The 25990-nt window shown below is 45.1% G+C and overlaps 2 pseudogenes across 2 annotated transcripts; one reads left to right on the plus strand and one right to left on the minus strand.

Annotated features, from left to right (window-relative positions):
• Positions 1-10462: 10462 nt before the first annotated feature.
• LOC311632129 (jun dimerization protein 2-like) lies at positions 10463-11066 on the minus strand (annotated as a pseudogene). The gene has a single exon. The product of its transcript is annotated as a jun dimerization protein 2-like (transcript).
• Positions 11067-22751: 11685 nt separating this feature from the next.
• LOC311631471 (E3 ubiquitin-protein ligase ARIH2-like) lies at positions 22752-24701 on the plus strand (annotated as a pseudogene). The gene has a single exon. The product of its transcript is annotated as an E3 ubiquitin-protein ligase ARIH2-like (transcript).
• Positions 24702-25990: the final 1289 nt, after the last annotated feature.

The following is a 25990-nucleotide window of genomic DNA, read 5'->3' on the forward strand; positions in this document are numbered from 1 at the left end:
GTGAGTGAGTGAGGGTATGAAAGGAGAGTGTGTGGATGTGCGTGGTGTGTGAGTGAGTGAGGGAAAGTTAAATCTCTCAGGAGCAGCAGGGATTGGCAGGCAGGCTCTCCTTGACAAGGTGAGACTACCACCGCTGCGGGCACTCCTGGACAGTGAGACTCCAGCATGGACAGAGTCCACGCCATCTTGAAGGGGAGTACGGCCTTTCCTAGGAACTCATCAACACCACCACCAAGATAGGCCTTGGAACTGCCCCGCGACCCAGCACCCACCCCAGCCTTTATCTTGCTACCCCAGTTGCAGACCCACGGACACTGGGATCTCCACCTCCAAAAATACACCTTTTCGCAGCTCAAGATACCCATGGAAACATACATGGTGTCAAAATAAGCCAGAGGAAAATAACTTGGGGGGATGGGGGTGGGGAAAGGAAAAAAAAAAGGATCCCAAGTCAAATTTATAGAAAATATCCCTTTATTAACTTTTGGTATAGAATATGTTTGTATATTTTCAGAAAACAACTCTGAGTCTATGTGGACTCCTGTAACAGAGAGGAATTGACAGGACTACTCCAGCAATGAAGACAGAAGAGAAATAGTCCAGAGATGGAAGACGCTGACAACGCCTTGCCATACTAGCAGTCAGCAGCTGTGTGTCACTTCAGGTTGCCCAGGACCAAACCAGAGAGGGTGAGACCTGCATTACCACCATTTGTTCATCATCCAGAACTGAAATATCATGGCTGACATGTACATATAAGAAACTGTTTGACATTGAAATTGGGACTCAAAAGAACTGTTGGCCCAGAAAGAAACTCACTACAGACTGATTCATTTGCCTCTCAGCATAACCATTAAGGCTTGTCTCAGTTTCAGTCCTTATAAGGGAATTCATTGTAGCACATAATTTCATGCATCTAGGGAAATAGTGAACAACATGAACTGATGAACACAAACAGACCCGGAGACAGGGAAGCATCGATCAGACTGTCAAACCTCAGAGGGAAGGTAGGGGAGGATGGGAGCAAAGGGGAGAGATCAAGCAAAGGACTTGTATGCATGCATATAAGCCTAACCAGTGGTCACGGACAACAGGGGGCTAGGCATACGTGGGGAGGGGTTTGGGATGGGAATGGGGGGATGAGGACAATTACGTGATACCATAATCAATAAAGAAATTAAAAAAAGAAAGAAACTTAAAACTTCAGCCCTCAACCACCAGAGACGGATTTCCACCAACAACCTGAGGAGTGCGAAAGCAGCACTTCCCCGGGGGAGCTCTGAGGAGCTGCAGCCTGCTGGCATTGTGATTGGCCCCGGCTAAGCTACTGGAAAAATAAACCTGTTACTTAAGTGGCTGTGTTTGTGGTGGTAGAGTTGCACAATAACAGATAACTAATGCAACAGCAAAGAAAAACACTGCTCAGCACCTGACCTGCAGTGAGTTGTCAACTGAATTTTGTTGAAGAATCCTAAGATCTCTCTTTCTCTCTCTCTTTCTCTCTCTCTCTCTCTCTCTCTCTCTCTCTCTCTCTCTCTCTCTCTCTCTCTCATACACACACACACACACACACACACACACACACGCCTCAGGAATTCCTCATGGATCATTTAGTGTGCAAGGGGAAACCTTTTAGATAATACTTCTTTAAAGATGAAATTAGTATATATTCACTGTAGAAATTTTGGAAAATACAGGCTAGCAAAAGGAATATAAAACCACCAATTTCTTAATACCCATAAGTAACTACAATTGACATACATACATGTGGCATTGATTTTGTGCATTTATAAAAATAATACTTGTTTATTTTCACAAAGTTTGGAAAACAGAGAAGTAAAATGGAGCCGTGTGAAGCCACGGGTCCGTGCTCACAGAGGTGGCCTGTCTGTGACGCTTGTCCTGTTCTGCTCGGGCTGCTGCACCCCCGCCACGGAAGCCCCCTCACGCTGCTGCACGTCCCAGGCCGCGTGGGTGAGGGCGTCCCGGCACGGGGCCACCTTCTCAACGTCCTCACATTGTCGGGCGGGGGTGTTGCCTGGCGTCTCTGCTCAGAAGGAACTAATCCTATTGTCTCAGGGCCCCACTCATTTTTTAAATTAAAAGCAGAATTTTACTCTGTTGTCACTTAGTAACATACCCCATTGCTCACATCATCCCATATTCCTCTCAGCTTTGGTATTGGCTGCACAGTATTCCTGCATAAAAGCGACGTAGGATTCGGTTGTTTAAACAATCCTGTGTGGTTGGATTAAAGACTTTTCAACTCTTTTCCATTATAGATGACATAGGCATGCTTGTAGTTTATGTTCTGTATATTTGTATAATTAATTTCTTCAGGATAGATAGAAAGCATTACCTTTTTTTTTTTTTTTTTTTTTTTTTTTTTTTTTTAATTTCAGAGAGGAAGGGAGAGGGAGAGAGAGAGAGAAACATCAATAATGGGAGAGAATCATTGATGGGCTGCCTCCTGCACGCCCCACCCTGGGGATTGAGCCTGCAACTTGGGCATGTGCCCTGACTGGGAATTAACTGTGACCTCCTAGTTCATAGGTTGACACTCAGCCACTGAGCCAGGCCAGCCCGGCTTGAAGACATTGCTGGAAGAATTTAGCAACTAGGAGCCCTGCCTTGGCTCTGAGCAGAGAAGAGCAAATGCCAATTGGAATTTAGATCTTGCCTTTCCCTGTGTCTCCAGAAGTCTCAGCTGAGCAGTCGTGTATCACGGAGCGGAGGGCTCGGTGGCTGTGTAGGAGAGCTTCCAGAAGCTGTTGGCATGATGCTTTGTGCCCAGGGGCCATGTGGGGGCAGTCCTCGCCCCTTTGGACAGACGCTGTGGAGGATGAGTGCTCTTTTACAAATGAGAGAAGATGATGGCAGGGTGTGTGAGGACTGTCACGGGTGTTCTGGGTCATAGGAAGAAGTGGGGCCAGGAGACACTGAGCGGCAAACCCCTGGCCAGTCCCAGGAGCTCAGTGGTGCCGGGTCTAAGGAGATGGTTTGGGGCCAAGGCAGCAGCCCGCTCCCATCCAGCTTTACCCCACATTCCCTTGGGAAAAGCAGGGATGGGGGAAGGAGACTAAGAAAGAGATTGCAGCAGGCCTTTGTTGATTTTGCCAGCCCAACCTTCATTGTCTGTCCCTCTGATAACAGCACCGGCCCTTATCAGAACAGACAACCCAGGCCCAACCGGCCCACAGGCAGGACAGAGGGCAGCAGGAGGCTGTGACCAGGCCTGGCAATGGAGGCTGCCAGGGCTGCTGCCTGATCTCAGAAATAAAAGGCTCTGTTTACGTTAAACACAGCAGAGGCTCATGGAAGCCTGGAGCTTTGATGGCGGTAATCCCCCCTCAGGAGTAAAGGCAAGCAGAGGGGAGAACTAAAGAAATAGTGAGTCTCGCCCTGGTCAGTGTGGCTCAGTGGGTTAGCCATAGTCCCTTCCACCAGAAGGTGTAGGTCCAATTTCGGTCGGGCACACACCCAGGCTGAGAGCTCAGTCTCTGGTAGGAGGCATGGAGGAGGCAGCTGATGGATGCTTTGCTCTCACATGGATGTTTCTCTCTCTCTCTTGCTCTCTTACACTCTCTCTAAAATTCTATTTTAAAATCTAAAGGAGGAAGAGGAGGAGGAGGAGGAGGAGGAGGAGGAGGAGGAGGAGGAGGAGGAGGAGGAGGAGGGAAGAGAAGAGGGCACTGAGAGGGGTGCCCTGAGCAGGTGGCCGCCTACTCTCACTGCCCTCCCCCACACACTGCCCTGCCTTCTTTGTTTTAAGCTGATTTGAACGGAATTTGTTTTTCACCGGTAGCAAATTGCAATACGATCCCTTCATATGTAATGGGGGCTCCCTGCACCTGCTGCAGAGCTCTGTGCGCTATGCTGTAGAATCGGGGTGCCCAGGTCCATGTGAGAGACCCAGGCCAGCAGAATGAGGAGAGAGGGAGGGAGGCGGGAGGAAATGTGTCCGCAGGGGGAGGTGGGAGCAGAGCAAGCAAGTGACAGGCAGGAAGACAGCTGTCCGCTGGGGCCCAGGAGGGAGGAGGAGGAGCCACCTCTGTGTGGCTGAGTTTCGGGCTCCTGCGCCCACTGCTGTGCCTCAGGAGGAGCTCATCAGCTCCGTTAGCCAACAAGCTTATGGGCTGGAGGCCAACACAGAGAACCCCTCACCAGGGCTGCCTCCTGAGGAGTCTGCTTCTCGGCCCTTCCTGGGCTCTCTGCCTCAGCTCCCAAGCACAGCTGCTTCTTGCCCCACCCCACGTATCGTCCTCCACTCCCCCCCAACTCCCCCGCAAGAGTCAGCTTTGGCTGCTAGGCTTCCTCAGGCCTGCAGACAGCGGTTGGGCCAGCAGGTTGGACTGTGGTCAGGGAGGTGGGCTGGAGGGATTGCACATGCTGCAGCAGTGTCAGAGCAGAAGATCCTAAGAAGCTTCCAATTGAATCCTCTTGGTTCGTGTCTCCCCTCCCAGGTTGGAAGAGCCTGCCTGAGCCTTCGGATTTCAGGGCCCTTGAACTGGGCTTCTCTTCTCGCACTCATTCTCATTCACACCGCCCACTATGGCTGCATCTGTCTAGCTCTCCCTTCAGTCCTCCAGAAGGTTTTTATGTTTTTAGGTGTTCCTATACTGGGTGCATATATGTTTACCAGGGTTGTAGCCCTTTAGCTTATGAAATGGCCTTCCTTGTCTCTTGTGATGGGCTTCACTTTGAAGTCTATTTTGTCAGATATGAGTATTGTTACCCCAGCTTTTTTCATTTTCATTTGCATGAGAATTTTTTCCCCATACCTTCACTTTCATTCTCTGTGAGTCCTTTGTTCTGAGGTGGATCTTTTGTATATATGGGCCATGTTTTCTTTCTTTTTTAAAAAAACATATATTTTATTGATTTTTTACAGAGAGGAAGAGAGAGGGATGAGAGTTAGAAACATCGATGAGAGAGAATCATGGATCAGCTGCCTCTTGCACACCCCCTACTGGGGATGTGCCTGCAACCAAGGTACATGCCCTTGACCGGAATTGAACCTGGGACCTTTCAGTCTGAAAACCAATGCTCTATCCATTGAGCCAAACCGGTTTCGGCTGGGCCATGTTTTCTTATCTATTCAGCTATCCTATGTCTCTTGATTGGAGCATTTAATCCATTTACATTTAAGGTTATTGCTGGAGGTTAAGCACAGTAGTTAGCATAATAAATGCTAGAAGTTCGTCAGAAGGCTAATGGACATCTTCAGCAGGGCTGAAGATCTGCATAGTATTACCTGCTGCCAAATAGGTTTGTTTACCAAATCTTACCTTTAATGAGTATGTCTGCTTTGATAAAGGGAGAAATGTGTTAATAGAAAGCCATAGGTCCAGAGATTTGGGGAGCTTAGTCACTAGAGTTAAGTTTTCATCTGGTCCCCCAATGCCTTCAATACATTTATATTTCTTGTCTAGTCTTTATTCATTTATGTGCAGCCCTTTTCCAGATTCCTGAATCTTTGCTGCGAAAAGAGTGCAGGAGTTATTATTGATAGGTCCTTATTTGTTTCCATTTTTATTCTTTATGCCTATATTCCTCTCTCTTTCTGCTTCTTTTTACAACAGTCCCTTTAGCATTTCTTGCATTTCAGGGTTGGTGGTAATAAACTCTTTTTGTCCACAAAGCTCCTAATTTCACCTTCAATTTTTTTAAATATATATTTTATTGATTTTTTTACAGAGAGGAAGAGAGAGGGATAGAGAGCTAGAAACATCGATGAGAGAGAAACATCAACCAGCTGCCTCTTGCACACCCCTTACTGGGGATGTGCCTGCAACCAAGGTACATGCCCTTGACCGGAATTGAACCTGGGACCTTTCAGTCCGCAGACCGACGCTCTATCCACTGAGCCAAACCGGTTTCGGCTCACCTTCAATTTTGAATGATAGCTTTGCTGAATAGAGTACTCTTGGATTCAGTCCCTTGCTTTTCATTACTTTGTATACTTCACGCCACTCCCTGTGGCTGAAGTGTTTCTGTTGAGAAATCAGCTGATACTCTAATGGGAGCTTCCTTGTAGGTAACTTTCTGTTTCCCTTGTAAGCCTTTTAAGATTCTTTCCGTCTTTAACACACATCTTTGCCATTTTAATGATTATGTGTGTTGGTGGGGGTTTATTTGGGTCCATCTTGATTGTGATTGTCTGTATTTCCTGGAATTGTAAGACATTTTTCTTTACCAGGTCAGGGAATGTTCTTCTCTTTTTCTCATTATTTCTTCAAACATGTTCTCTATTCCTAGTTCAGCTTCTCTTTCTAGTACTTCTCTTATGCAAATGTTGTTTTGTTTTATGTTGTCCCAAAGCTCCCTTGCATTCTCCTCCTGCTTTTTTAATTTTTTTTTTATTTTACAATTACTGCTCTGAGTGGCTGTTTTTTCCTACCTTGTCTTCTAACTTGCTGATTCGGTCCTCATATTCCAGTCTGCTGTTACAACCTTCAAGGTGTTCTTTATTGTAGCTATGTCATCCTTCATCTCCTCTTGTTCTCACTCATGCTAGTTCTCCTTCAGCTCCTTGTGATTCACAGTCAGATGTTTGAGCATCCTTACAACCATTACTTTGAATTCTTTATCTGACAAATTACTTGCCTGTGATTTAAAATCTGTAATAAGAAATGAGACTCTGTTGTGGGGTCGAAACCTGGGTTCAAAATAAGACCACCGGAGGCTGATGATTAATTAAAAAAAGGAGGCAAGGATTTATTGAAATAACTGGCCAGGACAGCTGTGAGAGCACCACACACAGGTGGTCTCACAGGACTGCACCATTTCAGGGGTAGGCAATTCCTTTTAAAAGTTTAAACTGCAAGAATTTTCCTTTTGTTCCTAAATCCTAAAGACTAAATTCTAAAGACTGGGGACAGCCTGCAGGGTTGGTTCCCAGTCACATCCTGCTGGACATTGGAATGTGCCCTATCTTGCGATAGTGATAACACTGAAGCAGAGCTCAGCCGGTTAGTCTCTAAAGGTTATCTACAGTTTCTGTCCCTGAAGCTACAGTCAGTGGGAATCAATCTCCTGTGGTTCTGGCCCCAGGCAAGGGAAAATTGCCTTAGCCTCCAGGTCTCCACCTGGAAGCTGAGGTAAGTACCCAGTGTTTTAATCAGATGCAAGAGCCAGACTTAGCAGGGTTAAAATTCAAACAGCAGTTTTTACCAAAGTATGGTTGCCACTATATTTCAGACTCCGCTGTTGAAACCACCTCTGGTGCGGAGAAATTCAAAGGTGGCAGGAAAGGGCAAGGCTATCTGCTCTCCTGCAATGAGATTACTTAAAGTTTTCTTTAAAAATTATAAAAGAATTCACAGGGAAATTCTGATCTTGGCCAAGTTGGGTGCTAGTTATTACTTCAGAAAGTGAAAAAGAAAGAAAAAATGTAAGACCTGTCTTTATCTTTTAAGCATGAAAAAATGTGTGGCCAGAATTGTTGCTGAAACTTCCCCCAGAGCAAGGAGGATTTGGGAGATCCAGTAAGGAAGCCCACTCTCCCAGTAAGCTGAGGAATGTGGTAATTCACATTTGAATGGCTATAAACTTCCTCCAAACTCCTGTGGCAATATTTTTTTGGAAGTTGGCTTAATTATATAAATAAAAAAGTAAAGTTTAAATTTGCCTCATAAAAAATCTAGAGGACAGAATGGAAGCTCTTAATTGATTATGTCTTGTATTTTTCTTAGAAATGTAAAGTGTTATTAATCTAGGACATGCAAAATATATTTGAATATATATTTTAAAAGTTCAAAGTGCAAATTAAATGGGCAGAAATTATATAGTTAAAATGTATTTTCTTTAATGATTAGGAATTCCAAAATAAGTTGCTTATTATTGGTCTAATTAAAAAAGAGGATTAAGCCGAAACCGGTTTGTCTCAGTGGATAGCGCGTCAGCCTGAGGACTGAAGGGTCCTGGGTGCGATTCAGGTCAAGGGCATGTACCGTGGTTGCGGGCACACCCCCAGTAGGGGGCGTGCAAGAGGCAGCTGATCGATGACTCTCATCAATGTTTCTAACTCTCTATCTCTCTCCCTTCCTCTCTGAAAAAATAAATTATATATATATATATAAAAAGAAAATAAATGCCAATATTTAAAAAAATAATAATAAAAATAAGAGAGGATTAATTCTGTGATCTCAACCAAAAGTTTTCTATGCAAAACACTAGTCTAAATCTAATTGATATCTTAAAATAATAATAAAAGGTATTATAATATTTAAATCATATATGGATATAGATACTTGTTTGATGGTTTTTTCCATGTTAAAATTTCAAGGCCTTAACAGAGATGATTCTTGGAACGCTCCAAGGGCCCAGAGTAATTCAAGAAATTTATTCTCTCTTCTTATAGGAAACTTTTTAAAACAGATCTAATATACTTGAAATTGCATGGAAAGCCTTATCAAGTAAAAATTAATAGATATATTTTAAATGTTATGAAGGTTTTGGCCTCTTAAGAAGGGCAAAATGAAGTAACTAAATATTTTTTCCAGTTTAAAACTGAATTGCCATGGCTTAGAGCAAAGAATATCCTTACATGGTATTATTCTACAATGTCATTATAACTTTTGATATTTCATAAACAGTATATACCAAACAAACTTAAAAATCTAACTTTTTGAATGTTTGGCAGCAATTTAAAAGCATATGAAAGGATTTAATCCCTTCCACTGTGTGGAAGGCCCCCTGGAAGGCACTTGAGCATTCTATATTGGCCCTTCTTGCTCTTTTTGCCAAAGAAGGACCAACTTCTCACAATCCAATTACTCACAGCTGTTGCCTGAGTTTTCAAATTATGCTGAGGTTGAAGCCTCGTGGTGGCTGGTACCATGGATCCGTCTCTTGCCCAATGGAGTAAGCTGGACCCTCCCTGGAGAAGAAACCTGGGTTCCCCAAGATATCAATGCTAAGGCTCCGCCATCAGGCGAGGGGATCCCAAGGCAGGTATTGGGCATGGAGGCCATAGGGGCATAAGCTACCAAGAAGACAGAACTGAACCTCACATCACCCTGCTTGGCCCCAGAGGATGGCTGGTTAGCCAATGACGGGTAAGATTCCTCAAGGGAGGGACAACCTAAGACAGGCACAGTCGCAGAGGGGCCATCAGGAGAGAACTTGGGTCAACAGAGGTGGGGCACAGATCCTTACCCTCCCCCCCAACATTGCAGAGGCTTGAACCTTCACCCCTTCTGAGGGAGGTCTCTTGCCCTATGGCTGCTTCATGCTTCCCATGCCCAGCTCGGATCGGGACCCAGGCAACAGAGACTTGGCCGACAACAGCTGCCCTATATCTAAATCTAGTTTAATACCAAGAATGTTTAGAGCCTTTGAATTAATATTTACTGGGTAATCCAAAAATTATTGTTAGAATATTAAATTTTACAGTAAAATAGCAAGTTTTATAGTTTTCAGATTAATTTGGATTGGCTGATTGAAATAAGTAAATATTCAAGAAAATTTCATTGTACAAAAAGTTGTTTCTAAAGTATTAACTAAAATTTCTATTGGTAGTTCATTTCAAGGTAAAATTGCTTAACATGTAATGAACCTAAAAGCAGTCATATTTTTGTGCAAAAAAATAAAAATTTGAAGACTGCATTATAAAAATTTTCCAAAAGCCTCCTAATAATTAAATTTAAAAAAGGGGGAGAGTGGAAAAATGTAAGGAAACATATTCAGAAAATTTTTTCTTTAAAAAAACTAATTTTTATTTGTAAATGCTAACAGCAGGATGAAAAATACACATGATGTCAGAATAAGCCAAAGGAAAATCGTTTGGGTAAAAAATTCAAAGGATCCCAAGTAAAATTTATAGAAAAGATTCCATTATTAACTTTTGATTGAGAATATGTTTGTATATTTTCAGAAAACAACTTCAAGACCATGTAGATTCTTGCAACAGAAGAATTAGCAGAAATGCTCCAGCCATGAAGACAAGAGGAGAAACAGTCCAGACATGGAAGACGCTGATGACGCCTTGCCATGCCAGCAATCAGCAGATGTGCGTCGCTGAAGATTGCCCAGGGCCAAACCTGAGGTCAGACCTGCATTGCCACCATTTGTCCACCATCCGGATACCATTGCTGACATGGACTCAGAACTGTTGGACATTAAAATTTAGACTCAGAACTTTTGGACATTGAAATTTGGACTCAAAAAAACTGTTGGACCTGGTTGGGCATCTCTCTGGCCCAGAGCCTTTGTCCTGCCTCCTGCAAACCTGGCCCCAGGCAGAACAGACCCTCCTCAGGAGTACTTTGGTCTCAGCATCAGCCTGGGTTTCTTCCCCTGGTGTGGCTGAACTGAGTTTCACAAAAAAGCCCAGTCGATGCTGGCTGTGCTGAACCTCATTGAGAGTTTTTCTTGCAGCAAGGAAGAGCACTCTGGGACCTTCCTCTTTCTCCTTCTCCTCATCTCTTCCTCTTCCTCCTCTGCTCCTCCCAGGCCTTGGTCACTTCTCCAGCTGCTCCAGCAGTGGGTTGCCTTCTGAGTTGGGATCTCAACGCTGTCAGTCCTGATGACGGAGGGGGGCGATGCTGATTGAGCATCAGGAGGAGCTGCTGCCGCTCCTGCTTCAGCTCCTCCTTCTGGGTTTTCAGCTCTGCATTCATGAGCTCCAGCCACTCAGATTCCCGCTGCAGACAGTCCATCTGCTCCTTCTTGTTCTGGCATCGGGCTTCTGCCACTTTGTTCTTTTCCTGGCGCCTTTTCCTCCACTCCTCTTCCTTGTCTAGCTCACTTTTCACAGATTTCTCGCCCAGTTTCACCTCCAGGAAGTGCAAGGGAGTGATCCTGACCCCAGTGTTGTGGATGTCAGTGTATTTCAGCTCCTCTGCAGTCAGGGCCGAGCTGGGGAGTCCGGTTAGGGGGCCGAGCTGTGCAGAGAGCCCACAGTCATGGAAAGGTCTAGGATCTACCCAGGCATCATAGCAGAAGGAGTGGCAGTTCAGCCCTGCAGGAGCCACTGGGGGAGGCTGCAACCCTGGGGTTTGGGCCGGGCTGCAGGCACCATGCCCACTCAGGAGCCACAGTGGCACCAGCCCTGTCCTGCAGTGTCCACCACTGCCAGGGCCTCCTGTAGCAGCTGCCGAGCATTCCTCCTGCAGGCTGTGGCCTGGGTCTCCCTCTTTGAGGTGATCTATCCCAGAGCTCTGGCCTGCTTGTCTGCCTCATCGCCCCTAATCACTCATCTGCCTGCCCAATCACCCCTAACTGCTGGCCTGCCTACTTGATTGCCCCTAACCACTCCCCTGCCTACCTGATTTCCCCTAACCCTTTGCCTGCCTACCTGATCACCCCTAACCACTCATCTGCCTGCCTGATCTCCCCTAACCGCTTGCTGGGGTGTGGGGTCAGCCCTGGAGGGGCCATGGGGGTTCTGGTCATTATGCCCCTGGGCTTTTATTATATAGGATTTATGCTATTTATAAATGTATAATATGATATCTGTCACTATTTGGAATTGTCGCATAACCCAATCATTTTAAACAACTTAATGTTTTGGACATTTTAATTAAAATATATTCAATAAGGACAGATAAAAGATAAGTACAAGTAATTAAGTTGATTCTCAGTAACACAGTAAGTGACTATTGTTGGCCAATGTTTGGAATTGAAGATTCAATTTACATAAAACAATGTTTATGTATTAAGAGAGTTTATAAATCTGTGGAGACTGAAACACAGGTAAATGGATACTTATTGTATAATGTAATATATTTAAAAATTAGTTCAATTATCAGGGGGGAAAAAACCCAAAAAACTGTTGAACATTGAATCTGGGATTCAAAAACCGTTGGCCCAGAAACGTACTGCAGACTGATTTTATTTTGTTGTGGGCAACCCGTGAGTGACGACCATCAGTCAGCCAAATTGGAATTTAGGAAGCCTTTATTATGAACTCGAGTCTGGGCTCACGTCTCAACTGACACAGCAGCGACCAATGAGAGCCCCGACCCACTCTAAGCATGCTACTTTTATCCCCGTCTTAGGGATGCCTGGCAGTTATAAGTTATAGAAAAATTCCACTAGTACAGTAACATTTAAAGTTTATACAACACCTGGGGTGGGGGTTTATTTTCAGCTTAAGCAGTCTCTGTTTGACCTGGTTTGGTCTGTTTGTTCTGCCCTGCAGCTACTGGAAATAGGAAGTGCCTGCCTGGGGGTTGAGCCTTGCAACAGAACTATTTTATGACTAACAGTTATGCTTAGCTAAAGCGTATCAAGCTACATTCTTTGTTGTGGGTCTGGTTGCTCGTTCCTTCCCTGGCCTGGAGCCCTGCCTCAACTGGGTCTTGCCTGCCACAACAATTTGACTCTCAGCATAGCTATTGTTGCTTGTTTCATTTTTTGTTTATTTCTAGTCTGCATATGCAAAAATTTTAAGGAAAGAAAACGGGGGATATGCTGGAAAACAAATCAGTTTCACTAAAAAAGAGATGTTGACAGGAAGGCTGGTCAACAACCTTAATTGCTCCAACCTTTAGTTGAGATACTGTTAGCTGAAGCAGAATCTACCTTGTTTGTCCCGTGAAAGTTTCGGTTATTCCCTGCCTCAGGGCTCCATGTAAATGTCTGTTTATTTTGCCTAAGATGTTTTCCCCAAAGCCTCAATAAAAGGGGATGGCAGGGCCAAAGCAGGAGTAGTTCTCCCACTAGAGTTGGACTACCGCCTGGCCCCTCATATCGCCAAGTTGAATTTCTTCAAGTCTCTTTTCATTTGTGGGTGGCCCTTCTCCAGAACCTGAACCCTGAATTGGAACTCTTTCTACGTGGGCTGTGAAAGAGAGTCCTATAGTAGGACCCTGTGGTCAGGCTGGGCCCATGTCAGGGGGGTGGGCTGGGACAGTGCTCTGCTGTTGGGGTGGAGGGGGCCAGGCCAGGTGCTGCTCTGCTGGTCAGGGGGCAGGGAGGTGGTAGGCTGGGTGCTGCTCGGCTGGTTAGAGGGTGAGGGGTACGGGCTAGGTGGTGCTCGGATGCTGGGGGGGACAATGCGTGCTGCTTGGCTGGTGGGGGGCAGGCTGGGTGCTGTTTGGCTGGTGGGGGGCAGGCTGGGTGCTCCTCTGCTGGTGATGGGGGCATGGAGAGGGAGCGGCTGGCCATTTGCTCTGCCTGGAAGAGGCTGGCAGGTCGGTGCCCCGTCAGCTGGAAGGTACACTCTCTCAGGGGCTTCATAGTTTAAAAAGCTACAATTACAGGATGTAACTCGATAAAAAACAGTGCTGTAAATGGGACTGCCTGGTTTGGACCATATACATTTCTGCACAGTCTACATGGACACAAAATAATCTTCTTCTTGGTTCCATTTAATTGTTTCTGTAAGTTGCTCTCTATTCCAATATACCCAGCGGGGAAGTAACAGGCGGTAGCAGCCAGAGGTTGCTCCAAGGATGCAGCAGATGGGCCAGACCCATCTCTACTGAAAACTCAGCCACCTCTGACATTTGGTCCTAACGAGGCGCAGTAGCAAAAGCAGACAAGACCACTGCAAATAAAAATGTTTCCAACACCAGTTCTATTAATGGTGCTCCATGAAGTACAAAAATTACATGAAAGACAAAACAAGGCTTAAGAAAGCAGATGCAGCATTTCAAAAATCTGGTTACCTTGTATGATAATGAACTTCTTTTAGTGGATACATTTGTTTTCATCACTAAATATAATACTAGATCGATGCAGTTACAAAAACAGAACAGATGCACAACCACATCAAGTGTGTTTCCAATACTGAGGCGTTCCCCGAGAGGGATGACAGAATGAAGATGCTCAGGATGATTGAGGATACGCATAAGAGGTGGGTGTACAGTAGTCTCTTGATAAAAAATATGGTAACATTTTTCATGGTGTTTTCTTGAGTGGCTGGCTGACTCTCCCGCTTGCAGATGGGAAATCTCCTCCTTGGATGGTAATTTGTAAAATAGGTGTAAAACTGCCATTCTTGGGAGCATTATCTCAACACATTGAGATTCTGCTTCCTGGCAATATGGACAGCTTGGCTCAGATAAAATCACAGAAATTCTTTACAGGTTTGAATGTTTCTCCAGTTAACACAAGGAAGAACCACACAGATGCAAACTCTAAGGACTTGGAAAACAGAACAGTTTTTCCACACCCTCACCAGCATCTGACTTCAGAGACAAGGGTGTGAAACGAAAAAATTTTGCCTCAAAAATGGTTCTTATGTCTGTAGCCATGCACAGACACATCATCAACATGACTGCATTGCACAGCATCACAGAATCAAAGTGGGGCAAGAAGGGGATGGAGAGGATCTCCCTCAGATTTTGGAAACACAGTTGTGCTTAGCGTTGCCCGGGGAGAAGCGCTCAGTGGTGAATGTAGCGCTGTGGACCTTGAGAAAGAAGATACCCACCAGGAAGGGCTCCTGGCGGCTGACTGGACTCAACTTTAAAAACAAAGTACTCTTCCTGACAGTGAGCCAGCCTTTATAAAGGAGTCCCTAGAACCATTTTTAGCCAAAAGGACTGAAGCTTTCCCCATCCACTCAGACCTATATTCCCATCAGCTTCTTCACTGACCAAGCAGAGCAGCTCCATCTGACCAACCAGGACCCTGTCTTCTGGACCAATCAAACGGTGAGGACTTGATGTCCTCATGAGGGACTGGGGTGGAGAGGCCTCTCTCTGTCAGCTCCCCTCAGGCTCCAGAGCGCACTTTTCCTCTCCACAGAGAGGTAAAGGTTTCCCTGGCTGGAGCTGCGCTGAGTACCGAGTGTAGCGGAGCAGTCTGCTTGGCAGGGGGTCTCCTTGGCAGGTATGCGGCTTCAGTACTGAGCTGACCCCAGCCTTGCTGACCCCCAGCCTTGCTGTGTTACAGTTGAGCTGTTTGCACTGAATAAAGTTTTCTCCTTCACTGCACCCCAAATTAGGGATTTCTGTTGGTGTTAAATCGGTACTAACGCCCAGTGGTTGACACCATCCCTCTTTGTTAAGAGACAGGGTAAGCTGCCACAGAGAGAGTCCACGTGATGGTGGTTTATGCGAAGTATGATTAATGTCTCATGTCACAGTCAGAGGAGGCAGTCAGACTGGTCAGAGCACTCTGTTCTCCTAGGACAGACCCAGGTGGTGGCAGTGTTGCTCTTTCCAGCCCATTGTCACACCCAGCGGACTGTGGCCTTTCCCGGGCAGCCTCCACATGAGAGGTGGGGAGGAGGGTTGGGGGTGACATCCAGCAGTCTGCACACCATCCTTGAGAGACTGTGAGACTGCCCGCAGTGTGACTGAAAAGCCCCCCATCCCTGCTGACTCCTCGGGGGTCACCCAGAGCCCCCTCCATGGGATGTGGTTTCCTCAGGAGGAGGCAGAGCGGGGGCCGGGCTTCCTGGAGAAACTGCCCAGAGAGAAGGCCGGAGCTGAGTGTCCTGTGTGCGGACACCTCCGGACCTTTTGAGAGACCCGTTCTCAGAAAACAGCGCCCCTGTGCCCAGAAGCCAACCACGGGAGCCCCCTTCCAGCCTGAGGCTCAGCTGCTGACCTGCCTCCCCCACAAGGTGCGTGAGGCAGAGGCGGCTCCAGAGTCACCCAGAAGTTTCTTATGCTTTTGTAAAGGGGGGAGGGGGGAGAGGAGGAGAGACTCCCCCTGCACATCGAAGCCCCCCAGCTGGCCTGCCAGTGTCTGTGTTTGATGACAGTCTGTGACGGGCAGGCCTGAGGAGGCGCCTCAGCAGTGATCTCGGGGTCGGCGGTCAGGAAGTCTTGTTGCTATGATTTCTAGAGAAATAGCCCAAAACACTTTCTGAGTTCCCCCCAGAATGTTCATTCCTAACCCCTCCACTCGTCAAGGAAAATGTAAAACTGGGGAATTTCTTTTAAAAGATCATACAATAGGATGGACCTAGGGAAGACAGAAACCAAATGAAAGAGGTGACGTTTTATTGTGAAAAATTTAACTCACACACAGCAAACCCAGCCACAATGATATGGCCGGTATACCTCCCCCTCACCTCCTGACTTCCTTCAGGGTTATCTGAATAAATCTCAGCATTAAGTCATTTTATCTGTGTATTTCAATAAATGTCTCTGAAAGAGAAGACATCTTTACAAAAGACATAACTGTAATACACTTTAAAAATCTGTAACAATCACTTAATATCCTTAATAAAAGTGTGTTTACTTTTCTCCGGTTTTCCCCTCTGCCACCCTCCTTTCTTTTGTGATTGATTTGTGTACATCAGGATCCAAACAAGGTGTGCTTGTTGCATTTGGTTGCTATGTCTCTTAAATTTCTTTTAATCTATAGGTTCCCACTTTGTGTTTTTCTCTTTACTCCGTAAGTGTCCCGAGGTCTGGATCTGCTGGCTTCATCCCGGTGGTGTCACTTACCACCTCTTCACCCGGCAGTTCCTGATGCCAGCTGCCAGACCTGCGGCGTGGTCCTAGGCAGGTGAAGCTGCCTTTAAAGGCTCATGTTCATTCAGCAGGCGGCCAGCATGCCTGCTTCTCTCTCTGATGTTAACAACATTGATGATCATCTGCTTAGTCCATTATTTCAAAAAGGTTTTCAAAACGCAATAGGTTTTCTTCTTTGTTGACTAGCTAGAATACTTCTGGAGACGAAATGTTTCCTCCTCAGCTATTATGGTTGCTCCAGAAAACAGCTCCTATAAGAAAAAAGACAAATGCTAGATTCTTCCCCTTTGCTTAACCATTTTTCAGAATGAAGAACTGTTTTCTTATAAGCTTCCTAAGGGACTGAGAGTTTTTTAAATTTGTTAGTGCTTTGTGGTTTATGGACTCATGAATGTTTGCTTATGCAATGAGGTTCAGTCTCCCATGGTTATTCTTATTGATGCGCAAAATCCCACATCAGCTACTGAGTCTTTTTGCTGTGACTCCAGTAGTATTTAGTAGCTTTTTGACATAATTAAATGTCCAGAATTATCTTTTACATTCTTTTTAAAAATTTTTAAAAAATATATTTGATTGATTTTTTACAGAGGAAGAGAGAGGGATAGAGAGTTAGAAACATTGATGAGAGAGAATCATCCATCAGTTGCCTCGTGCACACCCCTCACTGGGGATGTGCCCACAATCAAGGTACATGCCCTTGACCAGAACCAAACCTGGGACCTTTCAGTCTGCAGGCCGACGCTCTACCAATGAGCCAAACCAGTTTTGGCTCTTGTACATTCTTTCTCTAGAACTAGAATTAGTAATTTCTGGAAAATGCCAACTTTCTTTTAGTGGCAAATGGTATTTAGAGAACACAGCCAGGGCAGTTCAAACAATTTTTAGAAAAATATCTCTTTAATCGAAAAATGAGGTATAAGCATTGCAAAGATCATTTCAATTCAGGTACAAAATGAAAAAGTTAAATAAGAATGGTCCGGAATAACACTGTCCCATCGAACTTCCAGCAATAATAGGAATTCCCATATCTGAGTTATCCAAAACGGTAGCCACGTGTGGCTATTGAGACTAAGAATGTGGCCTATTCAAAGGAGGAAATGGTATTTTAAATTTAATCTTAGGACTTCCAGTCAAAATAGTTGAATAGGCAGACGCTGTGCTCACCTCCTCCCATAACCACATTAAAAAGACAACTAAATTATAGAACAACCATCCTTGGGAACCACCTGAAGACTGGCTGAACAGACCTCCCCCACTGAGGACATAAAGAAGACACACATTGAGACTGGTAGAGAGGTGAAGACTCCAAATGTGCTACCCCACACCTCTGTGTGGCATGTAAAAATCAGGAGAGACACCTTGGCTCCAGAGGTACCCCTGAAAAGTGAGGGTCCAGCCCCAAACGAACTCCCCTGTCCAAAGCACCAGTGCTGGGAAGAGGAGCCCCTACAGCCTATGGCTGCAAAATGAGTGGGGACTCTATCCAGGTAAGAGGGAGGCTGCTGTGGATTCCGGAGAGTGGCTTACTCAGAAGCACTCTCCCTAAGCTCCAGTGAAGGGCCAGCAGCCTGGAAAATGCCAAGGACATACACCGAGGAACTGGATGGTCTGGATTCGGGTGAGAGCGGGAAGAACAGCTCTCTCTCAAACAGAATTGCTGGCATTGTTTCCTTGTTGAGCTCCCTCCCTTGTGTGCAATCCCCCCACCCCCCAGCAGGGGCAGAAGGTCACCAAATCTGAGTCTCTGCGTCTCTATTAACCCATTAACAATGTTCACCTCACCCAGGTGGTAACTGAGACCCCTCCCCACCAAACTTACTAACCCCACCCAGCCTATTTCACACAAACAGCTGCCTTGGCCCACAAACATTTTCTAGAATATTTCAAAGGTCCAAGTGCTCAAACTAGCAGCAGCTGGCCACAGTATGTTCTGGTCCTCTTGCTGAGAAGCCCCAAGCACAGAATTAGTGGTAACTGACCTAATTAACAGCATAGCCCTCCCAGGACCTCCAAGATCAGGACAGGCAGCTACAAAAATGCAGACCATTTTCTGGTTTTTACCAGGTGCCCTCAACCAGGCTCAGGCAGCAGCTGAACTTGGCCTCTACCATAGCCCTTCCAAGAGGCCCCAGATTGAACATATCTGGTGGCCAGCTTCAGACCACACCACACCATCCAATTAGTTCCACAAATGACACACCCAAGAAATGACTCAGCAGGTAACACAGCCTCACTAGAGCAAACCTTGCTCAGTCAAGGCCCCCACACAGCAGGTCATTCACTACAGATGAGATCTGGCATCCAGGCTGGAAGGAGAAATGTGCACAGCAGGGACTAGAGTCTCAGAGGGAGACTGAGCTCCACCAAATCCACAGCCCTTGGGGTCAGTGTAGCCCTAGAATGTGGAAGGGAGTCCACAGGGCGCTGGCAGAAGGGAAATCTAGATCTAAGGCCACAGCCATGGGAGACTGTGCCAAGAAAGGCAGCCTGAAGTTCTATACCAGCTGTGCAGTGGGAGGGGAGAAAGATGTGAATCAGTGCAGTTCCTTTATTTTTCTCACTTCCTTGTTTTTGCTTGCTAAGCCCAGTACATAGGATCTTTTAATTAAAAACACTGACCTAGACTGCAGAGGAAGGTGGTTTTTGTGGAAACTGGGGATCAGAATAAGGAGAGATGAGCAAGAAACCAGCTCTGGGTCAGCCCATCCCTCCAATCCAATATTAAGTGCGGCAGGAAAAGAAAAGTCTAAACACTGGGTTGAGAGGCCATTTGGTCCCAAAAACTAATACAGAAACACTGCCACCCAGGGTCTGTGTCAGAAATTGACTTGTGTAAGTACAACTGAAGGCAGGCAAAGAGACAAAGTAAGCAGGGAGATCCCACCTGCTTGAAAACAAGGTTGTGGATTATGACACAGAGGAATGTTGGATTGCAGGAACTTCAATACTGTGCTGACTACCTGACAAGAAACAGATGTGCCAGGAAGAATAGCAGAGAGAGGTCTTAAACCAGTCCCTATGGGTCACTGAAGCTCCAGTGAAGTGAACCACCTTCACTAACTCACTTTTTTATGTTTTTAACTTAAGAAACTAATTTTTTTTCTCAATTTATTTTACTTTTTATTATTATATTTTAATTTTATTATTATTGCTATTATTTTACCTTTTTAAAAAGTGATATTTTTTCTATATTTTATTTTTGGATTAGTGTTCTACATTCTATTTTTATTTTTGTATTATTTTACTCTATCTTAATTTTTTCTTTATACCAACACTCTCTTCCTCATTTTTCCCCTTTTTCATCCTGTTTCTCTTTATTCCTGATTTAGTTTTTCCCTATCCTTTCTTTTGACTTCCAGTTAAAAATTGATCTTATTCATATATCTAATTTCCTCTCCCCTGCTCCAAGTCCATGCACACTTCTCTCTTCTCTTTCTTCACTAGCCAACATTTTTTTCTTTTTCATTTTTCTTTCTGTCTTGTTGTTTGTTTGATTGTTATTTTGATTTTCCCCCAGGATTAGTTGTTGTTTTCATTCCTTTCTTAGTGTTTGTTGTTTGCATTTTTGGGGGCTAGTTGTTGGTTTTTTAGAATTTTTCCTCTCTTCATATACATATATTTTTTCCCTTCTTTTTTCTCCTTTTTTATTTCTCTCTTAAATTTTTTCCTTTTCTCAATATCATTTTTGTACTCTTTTCTCTCCCCTAATTTTCTTTTCTCTTCTGGTCGCATTTATTAGGGGTTACTGGTATTGTGAATACATTTGTGTTTGGTGCCCTGAGTATTGTGTCTTGTCGTGTTGCATTTTGTGCCTTTAAGGCAATACAGGAGAGAGAGCTACATGTCCAGACACCCTACGAGGAGCAAACATGGGGAGACAAAGAAACAGCCCCCATATGAAAGAAAAGGAGGAATAACCAGAAAAAAGTAAGCAAAATGGATGTAATTTGTCAGAGAAAGAATTCAAAACAATGGTCATAAGTACAGTGAAAAGGATGGAAGACAAATACAACAATTTGTGTAAGAATCAAGAGGAAATAAAGAGAACCAAGAAGAAATAAAGAATGACATCACTGCAATAAAGAACACAATAGAAAACATCAACAATAGACTAGAAGAAGCAGAGGGACGCATCAGTGAAATTAAAAAAAAGATGGGGAAAAATACCCAAGCAGAGCAGAAACTGGGGGGGAAAAAAATCCATAAAAAACAGGTGGAGAGCCTAAGGGAACTTTGGGACAACATGAAACAAAACAACATTTACATAATAGGGGAGCAAGGAATAGAAAACCTGTTTGAAGAAATGACAGAAAAACTTACACAAGTCCAAGAATCTCACTGAGTCCCAAACAAGATGAACCCAAAAGACTGACACCAAGACAATTATTATAATTAAATTGGCAAACACAATGACAAAGTAAGAATCTTAAAGGCTGCCAGAGAGACAGAAAGTTATTTACAAGGGATCTCCCATCAGATTATCAACTGATTTCTCAATAGCAACACATCAGGTCAGAAGGGAATGGAATGAATTATACAAAGTGATGCAAAGGAAGGGTCTGAATCCAAGAATACTGTACCCAGCAAGGCTATCAATCAAAATTGAGGGTGAAATCAGGAACTTCACAGACAAAAAAGGACTAAGGGAGTTTATTACCACCAAACCAGTAATGCAAGAAATGCTAAAGGGTGCTAGAGGTTAAGTCTAGCAGGTCAAAATAGAAGTGAGAAGTCCTCAAAATGTTGAATGGACATATTCAGCAGGGCTGAAAATCTGCATGCTATTACCTGCTGCTGGAACAACTGAAGCCATTTCCCCTAACCTGATAATCTTATACTGTTTACCAAACCTTACCTTTGATATGCATATTTGCTGTGCTAAAGGGAAAAATGTGTGAATAAAAAGCCGTAGGCCAAGAGATTCAGAGAGTTTAGTCACTAGAGCTAAGCTTCCCCCAAAATGCCTTCAAAATTTATATTTCTTGTCTAGTTTATTCATTTATATGCAGCCATTTCTCCATATTCCTGAACCTCTGCAGCAAAAAGTAACTATTAGTAATAACTTTAAATGTAAATGGATTAAGTACCCCTAACAAAAGACACAGGGTAACTGAATGGATAAAAAAAACAAAAACAAAACAAGACCCATATATCTGCTGTCTATAGGAGACCCACCTCAGAACAAAGGACTCACACAGACTGATGGTGAATAGATGCAAAAAGGTTTTTCAGGTGAATGGAAAACCAGGCCTGCAGGGGAGGGCAGCTAGAATCAACCAGGCTGGCAGGAGAGGGCAGTTGGGAGTGACAAGGTTGACAAGGGAGGGCAGTTAAGGGAGACGAGGCTGGCAGAGGAGGGCAGTTGGGACCATCAACCTGGCAGGGAAGGGCTATTGGGGGTGTGGTAAAGCTGGCAGGGGAGGGCAGTTGGGGGTGACCAGGCTTGCAGGGGAGGGCAGTTGGGGGCCATCAGGCCTGAAGGGGAGGGCAATAGAGAGTGACCAAGTCAGCAGTAAAGGGCAGTTAGGGGCAATCAGGTAGGCAGGCAGGCTAGTGGTTAGGATCCAGCACTCCAGATTGTGAGAGGAATGTCCAACTGTCAGTTTAGTTCTGATCTGCAGGACTGGGCCTAAACTGGCAGTCAGACATTCTACAAGGGCTCCCAGATTGGAGAGGGTCAGGGTGAGCTGAGGGACAACACCTTCCCCCGATGCACAAATATCATCCACTGGGCCTGTTATCTAGTGATCAACATAATTTGATGAATAAAAATAGATTCAGAGACAAATGACAGAGGAGGTGGAGGGGAGGGGTGGTTATATAGCAACCAAATGACTGTATGCATGCATATTGTCATAACCAATGGATATAAACACGGGCAGTGGGGGCTTGCCTGGGGTGGGAATGGCTGGGGGGACAATCGGGGGAATAGGAGACATATGTAAAACTTTAGACAATTAAAAATAAATTAATTAATTAACAGAAAACCTATTTTGAAAAATAATAACTGAAAATTTCCCTAACCTAGCAAAGGAAATAGACTTACCATTCCAGGAAGCACTGAGAGTGCCAAACAGTATGAACCAAAGAGGCCCACACCATGACACATCATAATTAAAATACCAAAGGTTAAAGACAAAGAGAATGTTGAAAATAGCAAGAAAAAATCTCGGGCCACCTCCGCCTCCGCCTCCGCCTCCGCCGCCACGCCCGGCTCAGCTCCCTGTGGCCAGGCTCGACCTGGCCCGGCCCGCCCAGGCTCAGCGGCCGCGGGGCCACGGCTCCCGATGGAAATTATATGCTGTGCCCCGGTCAGCATATACATGGTCATCCAGGTACAAGAGCCCTGAGCTCGCCGCATGAAAAGATCTTCGAGGACTACAGAAGACAAAAACATTAATGCATTTGAGAAAGTGGTAAAGTTGGGGCGGAGGGGAATAAACCCTGCTTTCCGGATTTGCATCGTGGCTGGATGATAAGATGTCGGTAGACATGAATAGCCAGGGGTCTGACAGCAAAGAGAACTGTGACCCCAGTTGTGAAGAGGAGGAGGAGGACGAGGACCCTGAGAACATAGAGGACTATTGTGTGGGCGTCGCCAGCGACGTGGAGCAGCAGGGGGCCGACGCCTTCGACCTACAAGGAGTCCGAGGGTGCCCTCAACGAGCACTTGACCAGCCTGGCCTCTGTCCTCAAGGTGTCTCATTCAGTTGCTAAACTTATATTAGTTAATTTCCACTGGCAAGTTGCAGAGATATTGGACAGGTACAAGTCCAATTCTGCTCAGCTGCTCGTCGAGGCTCGAGTCCAGCCCAGTCCATCGAAACATGTCCCCGCAGCCCGCACCCCTCACCACTGCGCCGTGTGCATGCAGTTCGTGCGGAAGGAGAACCTGCTCTCACTGGCCTGTCAGCACCAGTTTTGCCGCAGCTGCTGGGAGCAGCACTGCTCCGTGCTTGCCAAAGACGGCGTGGGTGTGGGAGTCTCTTGCATGGCTCAGGACTGCCCACTTTGAACACCAGAGGATTTTGTGTTCCCATCACTGCCCAACGTAGAGCTCAGAGACAAATACAGGTGCTACCTCTTCAGGGACCATGTGGAGGGTCATTACCAGCTCCAGCTGTGCCCCGGTGCAGACTACCCCATGGTCATCCAGGTACAAGAGCCCTGAGCTCGCCGCATGCAGTGCAGCCGGTGCAGCGAGTCTTCTGTTTCAAGTGTCGTCAGATGTATTACGCCCCCACAGACTTCGCCACCATCCGGAAATGGCTCACGAAGTGTGCGGACGACTCGAAGACCGCCAACTATTGTACATTAGCGCTCACACTAAAGACTGACCCAAGTGCAACATCTGCATGGAGAAGAACGGAGACTGCAATCACATGCAATGCTCCAAGTGCAAACACAACTTCTGCTGGATGTGCCTAGGCGACTGGAAGACCCACGGCAGCGAGTACTATGAGTGCAGCCGGTACAAGGAGAACCCCGACATCGTCAACCAGAGCCAGCAGGCACAGGCCCGCGAGGCCCTCAAGAAGTACCTGTTCTACTTCAAGAGGTGGGAAAACCACAAGAGCTTGCAGCTGGAGGCGCAGACGTACATTCATGAGAAGATCCAGGAGCGTGTCATGAACAACCTGGGGACGTGGATCGACTGGCAGTACCTGCAGAACGCTGCCAAGCTCTTGGCCATGTGTCGCTACACCCTCAGTGCACGCACCCATATGCCTACTATTATACATGGAGTCCGGGCCCAGGAAGAAGCTGTTTGAATACCAGCAGGAGCAACTGGAGGCTGAGATCAAAAACCTGTCGCGGAAAGTGGAGCGCGCGGACAGCTATGGCAGGGGGCACTTAGAAAACCAGATGCACATAGCGGAGCAGCGCAGGCGGACCCTGCTGAAGGACTTCCACGACACCCTGGCTGGCCTCGCAAGCTGCAGTGGGATAGGCGGCCGGAGGCCTCAGCGGCTGTTCTGCACGACCAGGGCTCTGCCTTCACACCAGGCCCGGCCGGCCCTCCTGAGGGCCCGGTACACACCTCATTCCCGCTCCTGCTCAGCGTGCTCTTTGTTTCTGCTGCGCAGAGGCCCTGTTGGATTGGCCTCTTCAGGATTTGAAATTCCCCCTGTATGGTTGTTGGGAGGGAGGGAACGTTTTTTTTGAATGACTATTAATAGTATTAGCTCATTACAACTTATGTAGTTTTTAAAGATTGGGCAATTGTACACAAAAAAAAAAAAAACAGAAAAAAACAGAAAGGAAGCCAACCATAGAATTACACAGAACCTTTAAAAATAAATTGGCGTTGGAGTGTTTGCCCTCAAAAAAAAAAAAAAAAAAAAAAAAAAAAGAGAGAGAGAGAGAGAGAGAGAAAATCAGTTAGTTACCTACAAGGAATATCCCTTAAGACTGTCAGTTGATTTCTTAATAGAAACTTTGCGGACCAGAAGGGATGGGCATGAAGTATTCAAAGTGATGAATAGTAAGGACCTACAACCAAGATTACTCTACCCAGCAAGACTATCATTTGAAACTGAAGGAGAGATAAAGACTTTTCCAGGCAAGAAAAAGCTGAAGAACTTCATCACCACCACACTTTTATAAGAATGTTAAAGGGATGTCCTCATGAGGAAGAAAAACAAAAACAGAAGAGGAGGATAATAAAGAGCAAAACTATGAGTATGAAAAATATGGCAAAGAAAACAATTCTTACTGACAAAGGCAAACACATAATAAAAGCAGCAGATAACCAACACTAAAACTAGTAGAAAGATTAAAAGGCAAAAGTACAAAGATCATGTATAATTACAACAGGAAGTCAAGGGATATACACAAACACACAAAAGAGGTAAAAAAGAAGAAAAACAAACTTGGAGCAGTTGAGTAAAAATGTAATGATTTTATTTATTTATTTATTTATTTATTTATTTTAAGCGCCTTCTTTTATTTTATTTTTTTATTTTTATTTTTTTGCATTGGCCCTTTATATATATATATATATATATATATATATATATATATATATATATATATATATATATATATTTTTTTTTTTTTTATTGATTTTTTTTGCGCCCCTCCCTCCATCCCATAGCTACCCTCCCTCCCCAGAGTTTTATGTCCATTGGTTGTACTTATATGCATGTATACAAGTCCTTCGGTTGATCTATTATCTCCCCCAGATCTTCCTCCCCTCCCCACTGTAATTTGACAGTCTGCTTGTTGCTTTACTGTCTCTATATCTATCTTTTGGTTCATCAGTTTATAATGTTCTTTATTATCCATAAATGAGTGAGGTCATGTGGTGTTTCTCCTTTATTGATTGGCTTATTTCACTCAGCATGATGTTCTCCAATTCCATCCAGGTTGCTGCAAATGATGAGAATTCCTTCTTTTTTATGGAGGCATAGTATTCCATTGTGTAGATGTACCAAAGTTTTTGGATCCAATCATCTGTTCATGGGCACCTAGGCTGTTTCCAAATTCTGGCTATTGTAGATTGTGCTGCTATGAACATAGGGGTGCATATATCCTTTCTGATTGGTGTTTCTAGTTTCTTGGGATGTATTCCTAGGAGTGGGATTACTGGGTCAAATGGGAGTTCC

The sequence above is a fragment of the Pipistrellus hanaki genome (genome assembly GCF_964339955.1).
Source record: "Pipistrellus hanaki genome assembly, chromosome: 13".
Taxonomy (NCBI): domain Eukaryota; kingdom Metazoa; phylum Chordata; class Mammalia; order Chiroptera; family Vespertilionidae; genus Pipistrellus; species Pipistrellus hanaki.